Consider the following 25,274-nt stretch of genomic DNA (forward strand, 5'->3'; position numbering starts at 1 on the left):
AAAAACGAAAGTTCATTAAAAGCTAAACTAAACGTTTCCAATGTAAATTTCCACCTTTATATAGTGTAAAAAGACATCCTGAAGCCTGGGCAGTCATTAATTTGATTGTCCAATATTTCCCTTATGAGATAATGCCTCTCATTGCAAATGTGTACAGCGCGAGCTGAAAATGCATTTACAGCACGAAAAAAACAAACTTTTATAACAGCTAAACCAAACGTTTCCAATGTAAATTTCCACCTTTATAGAGTGTAAAAAGGCATCCTGAAGCCTGGGAAGTCATTAATTTGATTGTCCAGTATTTCCCTTATGAGATAATGCCTCACATAGCAAATGTGTACAGTGCGAGCTGAAAATGCATTTTAAGCACTAAAAAACCAAACTTTTATAACAGCTAAACCAAACGTTTCCAATGTAAATTTCCACCTTTATATAGTGTAAAAAGACATCCTGAAGCCTGGGCAGTCATTAATTTGATTGTCCAATATTTCCCTTATGAGATAATGCCTCTCATATCAAATGTGTACAGTGCGAGCTGAAAATGCATTTACAGCACTAAAAAAACCAAACTTTTATAACAGCTAAACCAAACGTTTCAAATGTAAATTTCCACCTTTATATAGTGCAGAAAGGCATCCTGAAGCCTGGAAAGTCATTAATTTGATTGTCCAGTATTTCCTTCATGAGATATTGCAACACTTAGAAAAAGTGTACAGCGCCAGCAGACAATGAATTTTCAGCACTAAAAAAACGAAAGTTCATTAAAAGCTAAACTAAACGTTTCCAATGTAAATTTCCACCTTTATATAGTGTAAAAAGACATCCTGAAGCCTGGGCAGTCATTAATTTGATTGTCCAATATTTCCCTTATGAGATAATGCCTCTCATTGCAAATGTGTACAGCGCGAGCTGAAAATGCATTTACAGCACGAAAAAAACAAACTTTTATAACAGCTAAACCAAACGTTTCCAATGTAAATTTCCACCTTTATAGAGTGTAAAAAGGCATCCTGAAGCCTGGGAAGTCATTAATTTGATTGTCCAGTATTTCCCTTATGAGATAATGCCTCACATAGCAAATGTGTACAGCGCGAGCTGAAAATGCATTTACAGCACTAAAAAACCAAACTTTTATAACAGCTAAACCAAACGTTTCCAATGTACATTTCCACCTTTATATAGTGTAGAAAGGCATCCTGAAGCCTGGAAAGTCATTAATTTGATTGTCCAGTATTTCCTTCATGAGATATTGCAACACTTAGAAAAAGTGTACAGCGCCAGCAGACAATGAATTTTCAGCACTAAAAAAACGAAACTTCATTAACAGCTAAACTAAACGTTTCCAATGTAAATTTCCACCCTTATATAGTGTAAAAAGACATCCTGAAGCCTGGGCAGTCATTAATTTGATTGTCCAATATTTCCCTTATGAGATAATGCCTCTCATAGCAAATGTGTACAGCGCGAGCTGAAAATGCATTTACAGCACTAAAAAACCAAACTTTTATAACAGCTAAACCAAACGTTTCCAATGTACATTTCCACCTTTATATAGTGTAGAAAGGCATCCTGAAGCCTGGAAAGTCATTAATTTGATTGTCCAGTATTTCCTTCATGAGATATTGCAACACTTAGAAAAAGTGTACAGCGCCAGCAGACAATGAATTTTCAGCACTAAAAAAACGAAACTTCATTAACAGCTAAACTAAAAGTTTCCAATGTAAATTTCCACCTTTATATAGTGTAAAAAGACATCCAGAAGCCTAGGCAGCCATTAATTTGATTATCCAATATTTCCCTTATGAGATAATGCCTCTCATAGCAAATGTGTACAGCGCGAGCTGAAAATGCATTTACAGCACTAAAAAACCAAACTTTTATAACAGCTAAACCAAACGTTTCCAATGTAAATTTCCACCTTTATATAGTGTAAAAAGACATCCTGAGGCCTGGAAAGTCATTAATTTGATTGTCCAGTATTTCCTTCATGAGATATTGCAACACTTAGAAAAAGTGTACAGCGCCAGCAGACAATGAATTTTCAGCACTAAAAAAACGAAACTTCATTAACAGCTAAACTAAACGTTTCCAATGTATATTTCCACCTTTATATAGTGTAAAAAGACATCCTGAAGCCTGGGCAGTCATTAATTTGATTGTCCAATATTTCCCTTATGAGATAATGCCTCTCATAGCAAATGTGTACAGCGCGAGCTGAAAATGCATTTACAGCACTAAAAAACCAAACTTTTATAACAGCTAAACCAAACGTTTCCAATGTAAATTTCCACCTTTATATAGTGTAGAAAGGCATCCTGAAGCCTGGAAAGTCATTAATTTGATTGTCCAGTATTTCCTTCATGAGATATTGCAACACTTAGAAAAAGTGTACAGCGCCAGCAGACAATGAATTTTCAGCACTAAAAAAAACGAAACTTCATTAACAGCTAAACCAAACGTTTCCAATGTAAATTTCCACCTTTATATAGTGTAGAAAGGCATCCTGAAGCCTGGAAAGTCATTAATTTGATTGTCCAGTATTTCCTTCATGAGATATTGCAACACTTAGAAAAAGTGTACAGCGCCAGCAGACAATGAATTTTCAGCACTAAAAAAACGAAACTTCATTAACAGCTAAACCAAACGTTTCCAATGTAAATGTCCACATTTATAGAGTGTAAAAAGGCATCCTGAAGCCTGGGAAGTCATTCATTTGATTGTCCAGTATTTCCCTTATGAGATAATGCCTCACATAGCAAATGTGTACAGTGCGAGCTGAAAATGCATTTTCAGCACTAAAAAACCAAACTTTTATAACAGCTAAACCAAACGTTTCCAATGTAAATTTCCACCTTTATATAGTGTAAAAAGACATCCTGAAGCCTGGGCAGTCATTAATTTGATTGTCCAATATTTCCCTTTTGAGATAATGCCTCTCATAGCAAATGTGTACAGCGCGAGCTGAAAATGCATTTACAGCACTAAAAAACCAAACTTTTATAACAGCTAAACCAAACGTTTCCAATGTACATTTCCACCTTTATATAGTGTAGAAAGGCATCCTGAAGCCTGGAAAGTCATTAATTTGATTGTCCAGTATTTCCTTCATGAGATATTGCAACACTTAGAAAAAGTGTACAGCGCCAGCAGACAATGAATTTTCAGCACTAAAAAAACGAAACTTCATTAACAGCTAAACTAAACGTTTCCAATGTAAATTTCCACCCTTATATGGTGTAAAAAGACATCCTGAAGCCTGGGCAGTCATTAATTTGATTGTCCAATATTTCCCTTATGAGATAATGCCTCTCATAGCAAATGTGTACAGCGCGAGCTGAAAATGCATTTACAGCACTAAAAAAACAAACTTTTCTAACAGCTAAACCAAACGTTTCCAATGTAAATTTCCACCTTTATATAGTGTAGAAAGGCATCCTGAAGCCTGGAAAGTCATTAATTTGATTGTCCAGTATTTCCTTCATGAGATATTGCAACACTTGGAAAAAGTGTACAGCGCCAGCAGACAATGAATTTTCAGCACTAAAAAAACGAAACTTCATTAACAGCTAAACTAAACGTTTCCAATGTAAATTTCCACCCTTATATAGTGTAAAAAAACATCCTGAAGCCTGGGCAGTCATTAATTTGATTGTCCAATATTTCCCTTATGAGATAATGCCTCTCATAGCAAATGTGTACAGCGCGAGCTGAAAATGCATTTACAGCACTAAAAAAACCAAACATTTATAACAGCTAAACCAAACGTTTCCAATGTAAATTTCCACCTTTATATAGTGTAAAAAGACATCCTGAAGCCTGGGCAGTCATTAATTTGATTGTCCAATATTTCCCTTATGAGATAATGCCTCTCATAGCAAATGTGTACAGCGGGAGCTGAAAATGCATTTACAGCACTAAAAAAACAAACTTTTATAACAGCTAAACCAAACGTTTCCAATGTAAATTTCCACCTTTATATAGTGTAGAAAGGCATCCTGAAGCCTGGAAAGTCATTAATTTGATTGTCCAGTATTTCCTTCATGAGATATTGCAACACTTAGAAAAAGTGTACAGCGCCAGCAGACAATGAATTTTCAGCACTAAAAAAAACGAAACTTCATTAACAGCTAAACTAAACGTTTCCAATGTAAATTTCCACCTTTATATAGTGTAAAAAGACATCCTGATGCCTGGGCAGTCATTAATTTGATTGTCCAATATTTCCCTTATGAGATAATGCCTCTCATAGCAAATGTGTACAGCGCGAGCTGAAAATGCATTTACAGCACTAAAAAACCAAACTTTTATAACAGCTAAACCAAAACTGGGTTTAGCTAGTCAGTCAAACACTCTTTATAGTGTAGCAACGTTAGTAACGCTAAATTCTTACCTAGTTTATGAGACGAGTGCTGTACTTGACTATTTTTTGTAATTTATTATTATTATTTTTTTTTAATGCTTTATAGAGCAAATTGCACCTATGACAGTTGTTATTACCACAGAAGCCATCTCAAATGGTTGCAAACTCTGAGGGTGACTTTGAACCGGAAGTCCCGCCTCAATCGTCATCTGATTGACAGCGGAATCCTGGAGCCAGAGAAGAGAAAAGAATCAGACACGAAGTTGAAGAAGCGAAAAAAAATAAACATCGAATCTTAAAGTTCTCGCAACGAGGGTGACTGTTGGGGTCTGGAGAAGTGACCGGGAGATGGGGAGCCCCGTATTTTGGTCTTGGTAAGAGGGTAACTCACTTGATGTTGACGAGGGAACCTATGCCGCTATGCTATATACCGACGTGAGAAAACTACGGCCTGGGGGCCACATGCGGCCCGTTAAACGTTTTAATCCGGCCCGCCGAATTTGAAAAAAAAAAAAATAAACCTTGTTAATGTTTTATTTTCAAAATAGTGTGGTTTTTCAAAGACAAGCTTTTGTTCACTTTCATTTAAAATTAAATGTATTTTTTTTCTCAGATGAGATGAGGTTACCAAAACACTCCATCCATCTGCTCCTGGTCCAGCCCCTCTGTCAAATTTTAGAACCCATTGTGGCCCGCCAATAAAAAAGTTTTCCCACCCCTGCTATATACTATAAACTATGTTAATGTCGTCAGGCCATTATAGAGTATTTCTTCTGACATTTTGAAGGAGAAATAATACTCAACGTTTTATTTTTTTATGATGTTTGAGGCATTCTGACTGAAATACAGTTAAATTGAGGTTACCAGTAGTCATTTCCATTACCTGTAAATGTAAATTAGAATGTAACTTACTACAGTGAACCCTCGGTTATCGCGGTTAATGGGGACCGAGACCACCCGCGAAAACTGAAAATCCGCGAAGTAGCGGCGCACCTTCAAAAATGCTTAAAAATAAAAAAGTGCGAAGTAGCGGCGCACCTTCAAAAATGCTTAAAAAAAAAAAGTGCGAAGTAGCGGCGCACCTTCAAAAATGCTTAAAAAAATAAATAAATAAAATAATATATATATATATATATATATATATATATATATATATATATATATATACGGGTAGAGAGAGAGAGGGTGAAATTCCTGTTATAACAAAAAAAAAAAATTATTAAAACATTTTTTTATTCCCCAGCCATTATTTTTGTATTTATTCAATTACTTCTTTTTGTATTTATTTAATTACTTCGACTTTTACCTGCTGGTACGCCGTCCGGTGTGCCCTGGCATTCTTCATTTATTTATTCATTTATTCATTCATAACTGACAGCCTCGCGCTCCGCTCATGCCCGGGCGGAAGGTGTTCCTCTTCGGCTTAACAACCACGCACGCCGGCCGGTCTCCTCCGGAGCTCTCGCACGGTCCCGAACGGAGCGAAATGTCGCCCCGCTAGTGCCCGGGCGGAAGTTGTTCCTCTTCGGCTTAACTGCCACGCACGCTGGCCGGAGCTCTGGTACGGTCCGAACCGCGCGAAACGTCGCCCCAAATCGTGCCCGGGGGAACGTGCTCTTCTTTGTCCACTCTCCTCTTCGCCCACGTTCTTCTTCGGCGCACGCCGGCCGTCTAACCACTCCAGCGCCCCGTCGTGCCGCTCGGCGAAACTACAATGCCCCCGAATATTTTTTAGACCCGCGAAGCACTGAACCCGCGAAAGGTGAACCGCGAAGTAGCGAGGGTTCACTGTATTGCAGCCAGATACCTATAAAATGTCATTTAATTTGCACTGTTTTGATCGCCACTGTTTTGCTCATTGAACAACAAATGAAAAGATGAATCATACACAGTGTTTGTAAAGATAATTGTCAATGTTTTATTAAATGAAATTCCAATGTAAAATTGTGTAATATTGTGTTATATAATGGGTCTACAACATACATTTCTCACAGACAAGTAGAGCTTTTTCTCATGAAATGTGTTGAAAAAAAACTAACATTTGAACATTGTTTTGCGTTACAACATCCGTGTTTACTGGTCATAAATTATTAACTTAAGTTTAATATACACTACACGAGCTGGGTAGCCACCACGCCTCAACCACCATAACAAGTTCGCTAACCCTTTAAGTCGAACGAGGTAGCTAACATATCGGGTTCAATTTGTACCAAAAATATGCTGTTGTGCCTTGTGTCTCTGTATATGTCGTCATGACGTGTCATTTGACAAAGCCTTGTGTCGATGTTAGTTGTCGATGTAACAGTCTATGTTAGATGTCAATGTATGTCTATGTTAGATCTCAATGTGTCGATGTTAGATGTCAATCTATGTGTCTATATTAGATGTGTTTATGTTAGATGTCGATGTAAATGTTTGTTAGATGTCGATGTGTGTAAGATGTCTATGTAAAGGTTGGTTAGATGTCGATGTCTATGTAAATGTTTATGATGGATGTCGATGTGTCTGTTAGATGTCCGTGTTTGTTAGATGTGATTGTAATGGTTTATGTTATAGACGTCAATGTAAGTGTCAATGTTAGATGCCCATGCATGTTTGTTAGATGTCGATATATGTGTCATTGTTACATTTCAACGTAAATGTTGTTCGTGCAAGTTTCCAGTCCTCCAGCCACGTGACATCATGCGCGTCAAAGTGATAACTCGTACATTTCACGGAGGGAAAAAAAACAGACACCATTGGTAGTTTTGACCGGGAAAAAAAAATCATTTATTTTTTTCGAACACCTCATGTCTCTTTCAGCGTAAGAATAAACATGACACGACCAAAATAAAATATACCAACACAGGCAAATATTTAAGGAGCACTCAAGAGATACACTTCAGCTCATTTAATCCCACCTATTTTTACTAACGCAAACCCTTCAATTCTAGCGCCCACAGAATAGTGTGCTATAATGCTATAAAAATATGGAGCCTTTACCTGACAGCGTTTGAATATAACTGAATTCCCATTGCTCACGAAAAACTGAGAAACTAAGAACAAACATTTCAAGCACAAGCTTGACTTGACTTCAACAGTTCTATTTTTCTTTTGTGACAGCTCAGACATCAAAATAATGCTTTCCTTCTATAAAATAAAAACAGCATGACAAAAGGTGCTGAAATAAACTATATACGGAAGTGCGTGAGTGACAGTGTGTGCATGTGTTTTTGCAACGCATGTGTACACCCCGCCATACAAATTACACAATTCGTTGGGTATGTGGTATACACTTAAAAACAATTGCCTTGGAGCAAGTGAACACAACACGTCTCACACTGTATACATGCTGTAGAAGGGCTGGGCGATATGACCTCAAATCAATATCGCGAGAAATCGAGCAATTTTACCTCGATAACGATAAATGCACGATAAATTCCCACGTGGACTAAAATCAAAATAAATGCAGGAATTGCATATTGACTGTTTTTTTTATTGACCAACTGGTACACTTTACTTTCAATGAAAAATAAAAGTACAAAAATCATTTGTATGAACATTCCAAATAGCTTGCAGGGTTCGCGGTTAACTTTAAAAACTGCTTGCCCATAGGGCAAGTGCCACTAAAATTTGCCTTGCCCGAGTGGCCAAATTACTTGCCCGACTTGGGCAAGTGACAATTTTTTTTCTCTAAGAATAAAATGTTTATGGTTGTAAAATGTGCGCCACAAATGTAAATAAACATATAATCTGATAAGCATAAATTAATCTTGTTTTCATCGTCAACCATGAAACCCTACTCACAAGAGCAAATGTATCATCCTGTGCAGTTATTGAAAATGTTAATTGTAGTTTTAATAATTAACAAATCTGCATGTTAAATTGGGAAAATGATATTACAGCAATCCAGATGATCAATTTTAAGTACAGGAGAGCGTATTAATTGAGGAATCACATGAGTAAATTATGAGTGTGGCAAATTTGTGTATTCCTTTAAGACCAGTGCCTGTGGTGCTGCCTCCATAAGTTTCATAGCATAAACAGAACACAGTCACTGACACTATGTCAGGTCACATCATGGAGCTAATGAATTAACAGCCAATAATCAAATATTACTCCCTTCCTTACTCACAACTGAATTGTCTACTTAAAAATATTCGAGCTATTTTAGTCATGTCAGAGGAATCCGAAATTTTCGGCCAAAATATCGTAGGTTTTTGTTGTGTTTTTCAAACTTCAAATGAGGATGCTACGACAGCGAGTTCCAATACTGCGGGATTTATTGACGTCCACTTTAACTCGACATTCACTGAACTAACTGATCCCCGTAGCGCCCGCCCATTGCCCCCGATAAGGCCAATGGACCATACCAAAACATAAGGGGTTGTCTGGGTTAAACCATCACCATACAGTGCACACAAACAGATCACACCACCGTTTTCGTCAAAATTAAAGATATTTGGCTGCTTTAAAAAATGCTTGCCCGGTCGGGCAAGTTGCCCATAATTTTACCTTGCCCGTGGCCAAATTTCACTTGCCCCGGGCAATCGGGAAGCGGTTAACCGCGAACCCTGAGCTTGCTTTGCATGACTTGAACAATGTCACAAAGAAAAAGGGTACCTCTTGCGAAATCTTTTTCTGCAAATAGATTGCGCCAAGATGCTCTCATGATGTAAATAATGGCAAATAAAAAAACGCTAAATAAAATGAAAGAAAATGTCAATGCAAGCCAAATAAACAAGTGGGTATTATCGGGGAAAATGTGCCGTCTCGAGTACTCTGCTGCGCAGTCGCCACTTGTCATCTATGTAATGCACAGTTAGGCTCAATCAGGGATCCATGTTGCGACCCGACCACAAGTCGGATGTAGATGCAAAATGCTTGACATGTCTAAGCTCCCGGCCCGATGTAGTCCATATCGGGAAATACGGCTTTCATGAAGCGTTTAAATCCTGTGCGCGCCACGTAACTAGAGGAGCTTTATCTTTAGCTATGTGCTAGGCTATCGCGTCCACCTCTGAGACGTTCTCTCGTATGGTGTCGCCTCCGTTCATGGGCTGTTGTCACTTGTCGAACCTTGCTTCTCACTTTGAACTTTCAGCACAGCATGGTTGTGTTGTGGGTGGTGAGAAAGCTTCTGGATTTGAATCGCCAGCAACGAGAGCGACAGACGGGTGGAGTCACATGACTAGAGGCGCTGTAGCGGTCTTAAAGGGGCATGAACATTGCAGCAGACAAAAGGCTTTTCTTTTTTTATTCATCGAATTTACCGACATGGGCAAAATTATTTCGGTCATTGTAATAAATTTCGGTAACGGTAAATTTTCGGTTTATCGCCCAGCCCTATGCTGTAGCATGGCTTTTTTTGCCGTGGGTGTCAAATATTTTACTTTGTTTTCAGAGTGCTTACAGACCTCTTGGTTTTGCCTCAAAATAATTGTCTGCAAAGCAGTCTGTGCCATCCGCATCATTGATGTGCAGGAGTAGCTTGTTGGTAATAAATAGCTGCAAGAAGTCCGCTGTTTGCCGCAGCATCCAGTGGTCCAGCGCTCGCAGTGAAAGTCTTGTCTGGCAGCCCGAACCATCCCCAAACATTTCGAGATGCACGCCCACTAAATTCCAGAAATATAAACATGGACAAACTTGACATTCTTCCAGATTCTGTCTCTTTGCATTGTTTTGAAGTTACTCCTGCAACTTTTCCACTTCTTCGATCCTCCCCATTGTCTGAAAAAGAAGTGTATATTTTGATTTGAAATAATGACCTCAACATACCAATACATTTGTTTATCATCTGAACTGGATTATTTTGAAACAACATTTGGGTTGGACATCTGGGATTTGTTGTTGTGTATATTCAGAGTAATCCTTTTCTTGTATATAGCAAAAGCAATAGTCGCTGGCCTTGAAAATGGGTACAAGACTTGACCAAATTAAGATGCCATAAGGTCTAATTTGCCCCTTCTCTACCACAACTGATTTAGAGGCCATTAGTAACAGATTTGAGAAGACCACTTTTAAAGATATGAAGCCAGAGCTCGGCACCGGACCCATTTTAATTATTTATTATAATTTTAATGTATTATTGAGCAAATGACACAATATGTCAGTAGTGATTACCACAGAAGTCATGTCAAAATAGTGCAAATTCTGAGGTCGACTTCAAATCAGACAGGCGGAGACGAGCGCCAGAGAAGAGATGAGAATCAGAAGAGATGTTGAAGAAGCTAATAACAAAAAAAACAAAAAAACACATCAAATCTCCATGTAGTAGCAACGGGGATGGCTCATGGGGTCAGGAGAAGTGAGCGGGAGATGGGGAGTATGAGGTGCCGTTGGGGACAAAAGTCAGGAATCGCTTCACACTTCTGAAATGCACTCTTACACACCAGTGAAATTGTTGTTGCTCATGCATACTTATGAAACGCTATCATACATACGAGTGAAACGCTCTCATACACACTAGTGAAATAGTTGTTGCTCATACACTCGTCAAATGCGCTCATACACATAGGTGAAACATTCTCATACACACCAGTGAAAGGCGCTCAGGCACAATTGTGAAATTATTGTTATTCATAAATACAACTGAAACATGCTCATGCCCATACACGAGTGAAATGCTTTCATACAAACACCCACACTGTTGAAAATGCTGTCATGAACACAAGATCGCTTACAAATACTAAAATGTAAAAATTAATCATTTATTTAGCAGGGATGCATGGTGGGCGACTTGTTAGCACGATGGTCTCACAATGCAGAGGTCGCGGGATTGATTCCGGCTTTCCTGTTTGGAGTTTGCATGTTTCCCACACGCCTGCGTGGGTTCTCCGGTTTCCTCCCACATTCCAAACACATGCATGGCAGGTTGTTTGGACACCCTAAATTGGTGTGAGTGTGAGCGCGGATGGTTGTTTGTCTTTGTGTGACCTGCGATTGGCTGGCAACCAGTTTAGGGTGTACCCCACCTACTGCCCCAAGATAGCTGGGATAGGCTCCAGCACCCCCCGCAACCCTTGTAAGGAGAAGCCGTACAGATAATGGATGGTGGGATGGCATTCATAATGGACGGCCGCCACGGTGGGCGACTTGTGAGCACGATGGTCTCACAATGCAGAGGTTGTGGGATCGATTCCGGCTCCGGCCTTCCTGTGTAGAGTTTGCATGTTCTCCCAAGCCTGCGTAGTTTTCTCTGAGTTCGCCAGTTTCCTCGCTCATTGCAAAAACATGCATCCATTTACTCTGATGCCAATGTTTTCTGTACCTTATGGCAGATTTTTCTCTTTGCCGAAGACTATTAGCACTTGTAGAGCGAGGACCTGTGCCACAGTCGTCAACTGCACCCTAAAATCTGATCATTTTGTATTTTAGACATTACACACTACACAGTTAAAGATGGTCCAAAAAAGAAAAATGGATTAATGTATTTCAACTTACATAATACTCTTTAAAGAGCTGACCAGCTCATTCCCAGAGGTACGTATTGGGGCGTATTGGTCGTCTTTACAGAAGACTCCAGGAGGTAACTCAGGTTTGACCTTCAGCCACAACAGAGTGTTGGGTGTGAGTGCTTCCAAGTCGTTGAGGTCGGAAGATGTCCTTGTGATAGGCCTGCTGTTTATAACTGCTTCAGCCTCACCAAGCAAGGTATATTGACTTTCTTCACCCGAAATTTGTTCTTTTACAGTGACATTCAGGATTTTTCTCACAGACCAAATAAGTCGCTCACAGCTTCCTCCGTGGTGGGAACCTGCTGGGGGATTGCTATGCCACTGAATACCTTTTTGCAGCAAGTGTTTCTCGATTTACTTAGTGTTCCATTCTTTGATTGATTTCTTCATTTCACTGTCAGCTGATCTAAAGTTGGTTCCGTTATCAGAATACATCTCTCTCACTTGTCCTCTTCTGACAAGAAATCTTCGGATTGCGTTGAGACAAGCATCTGTGTCACGTGAAGATGCAATTTCCAGATGTACGGCTCGTACAGCGAGACATGTAAAAATCACGCCGTATCTCTTTACTTGTCCTCTAACCCTACTTACTTAGAATGGACCAAAATAATCAACGCCAATTCTCTTGAAAGGCGGATCGTCAGGTAGCACTCTTCTGATGACTCTAGCAGCTCGAGGTATCCAAAACTGTTGATGCAGATTAGCCATCATGTGGTTCCTTCCAGCGTGAGCTGTAATCTCATGAATGTATCTCAGGACTAGCTTTGTGTTATGTGAATCCTTGGCAAGATGGCTTGCTGTTTTGCTGTTTCAGGCATGGCTGCGTGGCTCAACTGTCCACCAACCCTCATGACACCATCTTGAAGTACTATATTGAACTTGTAAAGTGGGCTACTTTTCTTCACCCTTTTTTGTTTTTCAAATATGGCTAAATCTTTTTTGAAACTTCGCCTTTGACAGTATTTCACAAGTTCTCTTTCTGCTTTATCCAAGTCGTCGCAGGTCAAATACTTTCCTTTGACAGTTCTCTTGAATAAATTCATCTTGCCTTCTTCACCTAATGTGATTAACTCCTTTCTATTTTCCTTTACTCTGTCAGTAAGTCTTTCAGCTTTAGAAACCAGGCTACGGCCTGCTTCAATGCTGTCCAAGACGAATAATGGTTCATCCACTGGCCCAGAGAATCTTTGGGCTACAGTGACTGAATTACATGCACTTGAGTCACTCATTTGACCTCCAGGTCATTAATTGGTAATTTGAAGTGGTTTTTGTGTTTAACTAAATTCCTGGACACTGCCTGATTTTTTTCAGAGCTGTACAACCACTAGAAAGGGTGGTTCCCACAATGTGAGTTTTGCTCAGGTGGCCCAACAATGTCACAAAAACAAGTAGGGGTGTGTGTGTGTGTTTGTATAAGCTACATGTTGGGGACCAACATCGGACAGCACACCCACTGTAGGGGACCAAAATTTTTGTGGGGACCAAAAATCTGGGCCCCACAAAAAAGAGCATTGAATTCAGTGATAAGAAGCTCAGGGGGAGGTCCTGTCAAAGTTTCAGGGCTTCCCAGGAAGGTCACAAAAACAAGACGAGTGTGCTAGAAATGTGTGTGCGGAAAAATTACTCAGGATCGCTGTCTAGTGGTCGGTCCCGGTACTGCACTTACGCACACTTCACACACTCGGCTGGTCTGCGCATGTGCAGGACAGTCTGCTTTATGTCAGGCAGCCACCCTCCCCTCCCCCACAGCCCAACCCGAAAAATTGAGATGTTAGTTAAGTATTTATTCCTATTATTGAGTGAGATTACATATTTTTACTTGGCAGCTGGCACAACAGCTAAGCTTGGAGCACAGTTATTGCAAAATAAAATAAATAAACAGTAACAACAATAACGATTGTTAATATTGTTATACTTTATAGCGTAACCTATTTATACTAATTTTCTGTATGCAATTTCAAGTGCAACTAATATAGTTGTGCATATAGATAGCCACCAAACTCCATACATTAGATAAAAATAAGAGCCACGATGTTAACCAATTAACAGTTCAAGAAAAAAGCAGACATCCAAGAACTTGCTTTGTTACTTTTGCGTGGCCAGAACTACAAACCCCAAAGCAGAGCAAACCCAAAACATCAGAGAAAGTACAATACTTTTGTCAAGGAGTGGTGCTGCTGCTTTGCGATCGCTGCCACCATAGAGAACGCGCTCCCACATTCGTGCACACGCACACATGCCACACACCTGTTTTCCACGTCCTGTCAGTCCACTCCGTCGGTCCGCATTTATTTCGTTGGTCAGCCATCACGGTTGGGTGCGCACTAGATCGCTGTTAAACCATCTTCTACGCCACAGTCCTCGTGTTCAACAAACATTTCTCCCGAATTCGCCTACCATGCACAACTCTCCACTTTCAAACCGAGCGCCGCTGTTACTTCCGGGTTTTTAGCGCCAAGCACTTGACGCTAGCGTGTGACGTCATGGCGAAATACTAGGTTTTAAAATAAAAATTTTCTTTTTTTTGTACAGTCTAAGTGCATGGGGTTATGATAGATCGAATGAGTATACCTTTATGTACTCACTAACATTTATGTTGATCATAAAATGTTGTTTTGATGAAGAAAACTGTTATTTTTTAGAATCAATTGGCTTAGGGCACTTGGGCAAACTACGGCCCGGGGGCCACTTGTGGCCCGTTAAACGTTTCAATCCAGCCCCCCAAACTTGAAAAAAATTAAATGAATAAGCCTTGTTAATGGTTTATTTTCTAAATACTGTGGTTTTTCAAAGACATATATATTGTTGTAATGCTTTTGTTCACTTTCGTTTAAAATTAAATGTATTTTAGGACTCATTGTGCCCCCCCCCTCCCAATCAAAAAGTTTGCCCATCCCTGGCATAGTGGATGGGCCGAGGAGTTTAAAAGGCACACATCATGCATTTTTCAGTCAGTTTTAGCCAGGGCTTGGTATGGGGAAGACCAGCTGGTTTACATGTAATCATTAAATTTTCCCAAGTTTTATTTAAGTTAATTGGACAAAACAAAAAAAACGCAATATTCTTCTGCCAGAGAGTATGTAATATTCTTCTGCCATTTTATTGTAGAGGGCCATTTTGAGCCCCTAACAATATTATTCAACCAAGAGATCATGAGTCGTCGCCCACTTACTTTCTGAAGTCAGCTGGGATGTCACGGCTGTGACCCTCGTGAGGATAAAGTGGTTCAGATGGAAAAGTAGGACTAAGGGCTTTTTCTCAGGTTTCCATGCGCAAATCCATGTATATTAGGTTAATTGGAGACTCTAAATTCTCTACTCATCAAATGACATTCGTGACCCTGATGGATAGATAAAATAGATTATTAATCTGCCATGGGAAGTCCAAGGTGTCTGGTAGAAAGAAATGCATTCATACACTCATTACACAGTCAACCAAGCAAAGACACAAAGCCTAGGGCAGGGGCGGGCAAACTTTTTGATTGGAGGACCACAATGGGTTCTAAAATATGACAGAGGGGCCGGACCAGGAGCAGATGGATGGAGTGTTTTGGAAACCTCACCTCATCTGAGAAAAAAAATACATTTAATTTGAAATGAAAGTGAATAAAAGCATTCCAACAATAATATTTGTCTTTGAAAACCACAGTGTTTAGAAAATAAAACATTAACAAGGTTTATTCATTAAATTTTTTTCAAGTTCGGCGGCCCGGATTAAAACTTAACGGGCCGCATGTGGCCCCCGGGCCGTAGTTTGCCCTCGCCTGGCCTAGGGCATAAACACATACATGTAATATCCAATCCGTTTATTCTCACAAGGATAGCGTGCTGGAGCCTACCCAGCTGTCAACGGACAGTAGGCGGGGCACACCCTGAAGTGGTTGCCAGCCAATCGCAGGGCACGCAAAGACGAACAACCATCTGCGCTCAAACTCACTCACAAATGCAACCTCCACACAGGAAAGCTGGGTCCCGGGATCGAACCCTGCACCTTGGGACTGCGAGCCGGATGTCCTAACCAGTCTTAACTCATTAAATACCAGCCATTTTCACTGGAGCAACCCGCTCAATCCCAGCGTTTTCCTGGGTTTTGACTAATATTGCAAGGCCCACAGAATATTGTATTCTAATGCTATATAGACATGGAGCACACCCGAAGAAAGATGAGACTCTCTTCTTTCAACAGAAAAAAATGTTTGTTCCTATCTTTTTCCATTCTTGAGCAATCGGCATTTGAAAATAGCTAAATTTCATGAAAACTCCAATCCCTGGGGAAAAAACTGAGAAAATGAGCTTTTTGTAAACTGATGCATTTTGACCATAATTTGAACTTTGACACTATTATTTATGGCTTTTATGACACCTCTAACATCTAAATAATGCATGCCTTCTATAAAATAACAAAAAAAAGCACAAAAAATGTTTTTGATAAAATAAATTTATTTGCACATAACACTAAACGACTGAACTGTTGAACTATGTACAAAAATGAAATACATCAGTGTCATACATACTTTTTTTTTGTGTGATACAAAATAAAACAGTTGCCTTGATGCAAGGGCACACAACATAGTTCACACCACATTCTTGTTTCACTCCGTTTGCCTTTGCGCAAACAGACCCGACACTTTCGTTGTGGTCTGGCTTTGCTGGTCCGTGGAAAATAGGCGAGCTTGTGTTTGTCCACTGGGGTTTGTGTGAAAATAATTGTCTGGGAAGTGATTGCTGGCATCCGCGATGTGCTGCAGAAGCTCATCCGTGAGAAACAGCTCCAGGAAATCAGCTGGCTCCTCAGACTCCAAATGGGCAGCGGCATTCAGTGGTCCAGGGGTTGCTGTAAAGTCGATTTTCCTCGGTTGCCATCCAGTGTGACGCCATCCGGAACCACTGCTTCCTGATGCACAACCTGTAAATTACAGAAATATAAACAATTGGAAATATATATTTATTGCTGCATTTTATTGCTGGCGTGTGAAGTTTCATATTATAATTTACCTTTCTTTACACCAACAAGACGAGGAGGAACTTTCTTGCCGCGGGATGCACAATCTGTGAATTTTAGAAAGTATGCATGATTACCACACCATTCAGTATTGTTGTTTCCTCGTCGGGGAGGAGATGCGCTCGCGCGTAACTGCACATTTACGCGACATTTTCTGCCCGCAAGATGCATGATATGTACAATAAAAGCATGAGGGCTAAAACCACATGTTCAATGGTAACTTGCGAGCGTTTACTTCCTCGTCGGCGAGGACTTACGCTCGCGTGTAATTGTGCAATAGGCGCCCGGACGAGAAAGTCAGCGAGCAAGCTTGCGTCTAACTGCACATTTACGCGACATTTTCTGCCCGCAAGATGCATGATATGTACAATAAAAGCATGAGGGCTAAAACCACATGTTTAATGGTAACTTGCGAGCGTTTACTTCCTCGTCGGCGAGGACTTACGCTCGCGTGTAATTGTGCAATAGAGGCGGCCGGACGAGGAAGTCAGCGAGCAAGCTCGCGTCTAACTGCACATTTACGCGACATTTTCTGCCCGCAAGATGCATGATATGTACAATAAAAGCATGAGGGGTAAAACCACATGTTCAATGGTAACTTGCGAGCGCTTACCTCCTCGTTCGGGGGGATCTGGTGAGGACTCTCAGCTGCTTTGGCTATTGTCCGAAGGCAGGCGATGCAGGCCGCAAGGCACGCGCACCCTCTTTAGACGCCGTTTTGTTGTGACGACGACGAAGCGTCATCCTCTCAACCAAAGCGTCTCCATCGCCTTGATGCTTTTAGGAAGCTTTTTTTTACAAAAAAGCATTCCTCGATCGTCATTTGCTTGGAGGATTTCATTGCTAACGCTACTAATGCGACTGCTGCTAGTGCTGCCGATGCTGCTGCTACCCACGCTGCTCTCCACACTTATAAGTCTACCCCAGGATCCCGCCGCCCCATTTGTACCTCTGGCGCAGATTCAAGGCGGATCTTTTGCACCTCTGCCCCCTGCTGGGTGATTTTTACATGATTCACAATGCGGACAAGGCTGATTCTCAGTCAGAGGTTGCATCAGACCCTTATGTACACTATGACGTAAAAAAGACAGGAAACGTACTTATACGTCTTTGGTAGAGGGCGCCATTGCATTAAAAGACGTCTTTGTATGTCTAAGGGAGTAAATGAGTTGAACAAAGTACAGGGTCCTTCACCTGACTACAGATGATCTTCTGGGGACTTTATTTGGTTTTAATCACTTTTGGGGTCTGTATCTATGCACACTCCCTGGTTTTGCTACCTTCCCGGGTACCACATACACACTGCTTAGTTTCTCTGCCTTCGTGGGTACCACATACATATTGCTTGGTTTCTCTGCCTTCCTGGGTACGACATACACACTGCCTGGTTTTGCTACCTTCCTGGGTACCAGTCACACAAACGTCAGACGACTCAGCACATACCGACTGTCTCAGCACTACACACTTTCACTCCAAGGCAGTGCTGTGAACCAACTTACTGACAAGAGGTAGTATTTAGAATTTTAAAAAGTGCTTGAAAGGTTTTGTTCATGTAAAACCAACAGATTATGACATTATTATTATTATTTAAATCAGTATTAAACAGCATCAGCATAGGTTAAAGATATTATACAGACTATATACGATAAAAAAATACTAAACCACCCTTGCTTTTCCGTCATTTCTTGTATAAGTTAACACACAGATGTATAACATTTGTTTATACAAATATAACGATTAAAAAGTAGCTGATTAGAGTTTTAATTTTGTATTCATTAATCTGTAATAAAAATGGACATATTTTGGTTAATAAAATTAACAAGAAATAAAAGTAAAGGGTGTTCTAATACTTTTTTCAAGATTGTCCTAACATACATTTAATGTTTACAGTATATGTCTTCGGAAGAAGCGCAGCATTAGATTTTTTTTTTTGTTCTCTCTCTTTGACTTCTGAATTTGAATTTCTGTCACAGATGTGCTTGAATTCTATTTTGGATGATTTGTGTTAAACTGCACAAATATTTGAAGAGCCATAGAATTCAAGAATCACACCAGTGCTGCTACTCCTCCGAACGGGTGAACGCCCTTGATTAACAACCTGCGTTGAGGTGGCTTTTGAGATTCGTGGTGTGGGAGAAAAATCTCTGAAGGCATTCTTAGACTTCAAGAGAGGGTCCACAATTTTCAAAGATTCACTTCCGTCTGAATCAGAGGCCTCACTTGTATCCGGAATATATTCATCTCCACTGTCATCTGAGTTGGAGTAATAATGCTTATCCATTCCAAAGTCAGCCTGTTTTTTTAATCTAAAAAACAACAACAACAACGAAATATAAAGGATAGAAGGCAGGAGACCAATAAAATATATGCAATTTGCTTGTAAGATTCCCTGAAATCTATATGGGTTGTTTACCTGTATACTTTTGGTCCTCCTGAGCCTTGGGATAGTAATATGGTCTGGGTCTGAGGCACAAAGTTCAGGGGCAGGATTTGACAATGATTCGTCAGAATCTGTGTCGTTATTCCAAGGAAGATTCAGCCCATATTTTTTGTCCAAGGGAGGAGACTGGGTTGCATCAGAGTCCAAGAGAAAATTGAGAACCCATTAAATACTTAATCCCCAGAGGAATCTGCACAGAAAAAGGTCTTAATTCTATTTGAAAAAAAAAAAAAACTAAAATATTGATGAATGATATTATGACAAAATAATGTAATAACAAAATTAGAATGATTTTAGGAAATTATTTGCAAAACCAAAACATTGTGGTACGATAATAATGCATATAATTATTCTACGCAGCTATATTTAACAAAAACACTTAATTGACCGTAACAAAAAGCTCCCGGGAGGAAAACTACATTAAATGTTTTTTTAACAGGGCAGTGAAAATATTGGAAAATAAAAAAAATAATGAATAAAATAATTTGAAAAAAGAATTCAATGTGTATCGATGGACCCATATGAAATACTTATATCGCTATGTACTTATCAGCCATATCGCCCAGCCCAATATGTAACTGCAACTTCAAAACCTCGGGCCATAACAGGATTGTAACATGGGATGCATATCTTCATTCCTAAATTTGTAGATCCCGAGGAGGCTGCTCAATGGTCCTGGTAATGTAAACCTCAACCAATTCGGTCACAGCCAATGTTCTCCATCCTTGTTAAGAAGTTTTGAAATGATTTAATAGATATACTATTGCAAACTATACCAGAATTTTATACATTTTAAACTTTTGATCACAATTTTACCTATTTTCTAAAAATCTGAAGAATCCACATGCCAAATCACCTGCTGTGGACACATAGGTTCTGTTCTGACAGATAATTCAGTTACAGGTTGTGTACTTAAAGCCAATAAGAGGGCAATGCAGCAGTCGACAGCCTGACGAAAGCTTAAGTCTCCCAATGAGAGAACTGTAGTGGCTGGTAGGTTCTTAGATTGTAACATAGTAAAGACATACACTACGCATAACTGTATATCATATGATGATGAGGGAAAATATTATTAGCTACGATTTATGTCCAGATATATTAGAAAACTTGTCCAACCAGCACAGGTCTATCTAACTGTAATTTTAACATCTCAAGACACGACAGGATGACCACATGATACGCATACCTCCTTTTCAGAGTCTGTCAAACCTTGAGAAGGCTGCTTCGATGTTCTGGTGGCATCAACCTCAGCCGATTCAGTCATTGTCGGTTGTCCTCCATCCTAATGAACAAGTTGAATATTAATTTAATGAATTAAAAAAAAGAAAATGGATCAGAATTTTACACATTTTAACGAACAAGTTCACGAATGAAACAAAACCAATTACTTTAGCGCATGACAATTAATCTTCAGTAGAGATATGTTGTGACTGATATTTCAGTCACAGGTTGTCTTTTGAACGCCACCAGGGCCGCAATGGAGCACAGGACAGCCAAAAGTCTTCTTGTCGGACAGCTGTAGTGGCTGGTAGGTTCTAAGATTATAACATAGTAAAGGCACATACAACTCCTAACTGTATTTCATATGATAATGAAGGAAAAGATGATTAGCTATGATTTATGTCAACAATAAAAATGGCTCTACGGGGTCCCCACGAACGCAAACCTGACAGTTGGGTGTCAGATGGCCAACATACCTGACTCGCAATTCAACTCAACTGGACCCCACAACACAAGAAAAAGCTGAGTGAGCCTCAAACCAGACATACACATTCACTGACAAATATCCTGTGACACCAGATATATTAGAAGTCTTGTCTAATCAGCACACGTCTATCTAACTGCAATTTTAACATCTCGAGACACGACAGGATGAGCACACGATACGCATACCTCCATTTCTGAGTCTGTAAAGCCTGGAGGAGGCTGCTTCGATGTTTTAGTAGCATCATAAATTTATTGAATTAATTATATTTGAGGTTGGATTAGATTTTTACACATTTTAAGCCTTAGCCACCCAAAACAAAACATAAGCTCATGAATGAAATAAAACTAATTAATTTCGCCCATGCCAATTAATCTTCTGTAGACACGTGTTGTGACCAGTGTTGTTTTTGGCAGGCATTTTAGATTTTGTCCAAGTCATTTGGACAAAGTGCTGATTTGTTTACATCACATTTAGTCATCCCAATTCGTTATAGTTTTAGTCCAGTTTTAGTCAACGAAAACTAAAAAAAGGGTTTTAGTCCAGTTTTAATCGACGGAAACGCAAAAAAAGTTTTACCCTAGTTTTCGTCAATTTATTCACAAAGGTTTTAGTCCAAGCGGCACGGTGGCCCAACTGGTTAGCATGATGGCCTCACAATATTGAGGTCGTAGGTACGATTCTGGCTCCGGCCTTCCTGCGTGGGTTTCCTCTGGGTAATCCGGTTTCCTCCCATATTCTTAAAACATGCATGGCAAGTTGCTTGGACACTCTAATTGCCCCGAGGCATGAGTGTGAGCGTGGATGGTTGTTCGTCTATGCATGTCCTGCGATTGGCTGGACACCAATTCAGGGTGTACCTCGCCTACTGCCGAAGACAGCTGGGATAGGCTCCAACACCCCCCGCGACCCTAGTGAGGAGAAGCGGTACAGATAACGGATGGATGGATGGATGGATGGGTTTAAGTCCATTTGAGTTAAAACAAGGCATTCAAGGTTTCCACCCAATAACAAAGACTTTTGGATGGACTACTAAGGATTCTTCATTACAAACAGAAAAAAGTGGCAACAGTGGAATCAATACTCACTGCTCCAAAATAAGCAGAGAAGCAAAACATTTTGTTGGGCAACTGTTGTGGCTTTATTTCACTAAAAGCAACATAAAATAATTTATGAACCACATGCTAACAATTTTGTCTAGTCAACGAAAAAAATTCATGTACATCACGTCATGTTTTCGTCATAAAAGAACCTCGTATAGCTTGTCATCGTCATTAAAAAAGGGGCGTTAACGAAGTATTTTCGTCATAGTCATCAGTGACGAAAACAACATTGGTTGTGACTGATATTTCAGTCCCAGGTTGTCTCCTGAACACCACCAATTGGGCAAGGGCGCGCAGGAAAGCCTGGGGTCTTCTATTTTTACAGTATAGAAAGGCTAAATATCAAATTGAAACAGTGTTTTATATCATGAATATACAGGGTTGGTGCTGGTTCTGGTAGGGAAACCACAACATAAAGATGTCCTTAATTAGTCCCACAATGGGGATATTTGCAATATGGCATATGATGGCCTAACAGGGCCACCGCCCAGAAAGGAGTAACGCAGAACTTTGTAATACTGTCACTCCCTGACCAGTTCGTTGTTCCTGCAGAGCCAAACTTTGACTCAGACCCACAAATTTGAATTACAGATAGTGGACAATGGAGAACTCCCCCAGTCAGTCAGCATGTTCAACTTCCATAGAAACCTCACATACATTTATTAGATTGCCAAACTAATTGGAAACTACATCACCAGAACACCACAAGTGGGCTCTGTTATTGTACTTAAAGATGCATCTTACAAACCTGTGTTCTCCAAGGCCAGCTGGTCCATAGTCTTAAGTTATTTCTTCGCCAACATCAATGTCTCGGAGCGCAAACAGACAGAGGTGTGGTCTGTCCTCTGTTGTCATCTTCTTCATTTTACAGTTGGGGTGCATGTGGTCATCATTAACCAGTCTTCCCAGACTGCCATCTTCTTGAGCTGCATCAACACTTAAAATAGATTAAAAAAAAAAAACAATTATTCAATCAATGTCAGAAATTAATCTTTGAGACAATCTTGTGTACACAAAACATAAAAATAGGAAATCCACAATTTTTAAATCTAAATCAAATCATACAAGAAATTTCTATTGGAATCAGACCCTATTAACAGCTTGTCTTTGAGACTTCATGATCTATATTTTCATTTGTACAGATTCAACGCATGAATAAAAGTAATTATACATTTTTGCTTAGAGAATGATTTTTCCCCTAACACTTATGGGATGAGTATGTGTTTATTTTTTTAAATAAAAACAAAAATAAGATAACATCTCAATCTTTGCCTCACCTCCAAGTTTTTTCTTGCCGGCGGAAGTCAAACAAAAAGACAGTGCCTCTTCCATCCATCTTCCTGCGTTGAGATTCATCAGAATCTATCAATTTTCCTCTGTACTCCATAATAAAGAATAAAGTCGTCTTTCCTGAAAGGGGCCTTGGTAAATACTCCTCGACCTAGTTAACAGGGAAATCAAGTTAGCTTCGTCATATTTTTAAGCACACAAATAAGGAGTCATCATATTCATTTGGGCCACTATACTAATGTAGGGTGGTTTGAAACATTGCTTCTTGTGAGGGATAGAGCAGAGCCCTTCTTTATGATTTTAAAGGAACAGACCAGCCAAAATTCATTTTCCAGCATTGCATTAGCCAGTATGTATTAGGACTGAAAGTACAAATGTCAATTGCACCTGGTTACGTAAAAAAAAAACTTTAAGATTATTTAGTTTCAAAACAATGACATACACTGTACACAGTCATATTGGATCGCGTCACGTGATCTCTGTGACGTATTACGTGCTTTACACTAGACTATCAATATCGGACTTGTTCACCGGTCTATTGTGGTATAAAAATGCCGGAGGGCGTCATCAAGTACAGCCTTAATTTAGATAGAACTCCTACCATCAGGTTTCACACTCACTGAAATAACTTGAAACTGACAAAAGTGGCAAAAGAAAAGGTCAAGACACTCTTAATGTAAAATAACCACTTAAAAAACGATGTCAGCTTGGTTATCAGAAAACAATAATATATCTTAGCAAAAGCGTTAACATCATACCTTTAAATTAGTTTATATACTTCGCTTCTAACTCTGCAGTCTTGTCCAGACCCTTGACTGCATGTTCAATAGTATCCTGCTTTGGGGACTTCCTGCATCTCAGGGAAGGCATTGTTTATTCTATAAAGAAAAAAGACAGTATTGTGTTGAGAATTATTAATACTATGGGCTAAATGGAGTTTTAACAATATCAGTGTAAGAAAAATAAATTATAAATTAAAAAAATATCAATTCCTCCATCCCAATTAACGATTTCAACCATAATAGTTTATATTGAAGTTTAAACAACAGACACAGACAGATTTATGCAGTGTGACTACAAAAATCTTACCAAAATTGCATTCACAGTAACCTTTGCTTTAAGAATCATGTAATTAACCAGTGAACATCGTGTCTTACACAAAAATTAATGACAGAAATTATCATGGTACTTGCATTCTGTTGTTCTATAACAAAAGTGCAAGCTGTTAGCTCCGCAAAGCTAACGCAACAAGCTAGCGTCCCTCGTGCTCACATTCAATGCAAACCTGACCACCGGATGACAATACGCGTCGGTTTAGTTCTTTAAATGAGTAAAAGCACCATGACGTTTTATAATTATTCAATGCTTAACTGGAGCTCGTCAATTATGTCAATGTAGGAGCACATGTTTGCTAGGCCAGTGTTGTAGGCCCACATCCATGGTGCTACTTTGTGTAGTGTTTTCCACACAACTATCTCTAACTATGAACAAATGCACTCGACGCATGTTTTGAAAAAAACCCAACGAAAAACACTTACCTCTCCGTTTCAACAGCAGTTCGAACTTCGAAGTGGTGATATTCTCCAGCGTTAAGCACCTGCTCGAACTGCGAATAGGTAAAATTCAACAGCGTCTTTTTTCTGTCTTAATAAGGACGCGATGAGAGGAGGAGCGCTTGCCTTTTCGTCAGCACGCCCCGCGCGGGTGGTGCTGCTTTATCACTCTCTATCTGTGCCCGCCCGCCGGCATGTCGATAGAAAAATAATATTCCTTCAAACATTACTTTCATCTTCTGAACGTTTTGTAGTGAATTTAACAGGTTCACCACTTTTTTCAAATACACCAATGGAAAACAGGTCTTAATTGAGGAAACATACAAAGAGCGTCTCACAAACACCTTATGATGAGCAATGTAATTTGATCACGTTTTTGTCACTGC

The 25,274-nt window shown here is 39.7% G+C and overlaps 1 long non-coding RNA gene across 1 annotated transcript; it reads right to left on the bottom strand.

Annotated features, from left to right (window-relative positions):
- Positions 1-22,834: 22,834 nt before the first annotated feature.
- Positions 22,835-25,049, bottom strand: LOC148315707 (uncharacterized). The gene is made up of 4 exons (XR_015840667.1): positions 24,874-25,049; positions 24,094-24,213; positions 23,323-23,486; positions 22,835-22,982 (listed from the first exon to the last, which is right to left on the bottom strand). It is a non-coding gene; the product is annotated as an uncharacterized LOC148315707 (long non-coding RNA).
- Between the last annotated feature and the right edge of the window lie 225 nt (positions 25,050-25,274).

Source organism: Idiotropiscis lumnitzeri, unplaced genomic scaffold, assembly GCF_059441095.1.
Source record: "Idiotropiscis lumnitzeri isolate Australia: NSW breed Sydney's pygmy pipehorse unplaced genomic scaffold, RoL_Ilum_1.0 HiC_scaffold_52, whole genome shotgun sequence".
Classification (NCBI taxonomy): Eukaryota; Metazoa; Chordata; class Actinopteri; order Syngnathiformes; family Syngnathidae; genus Idiotropiscis; species Idiotropiscis lumnitzeri.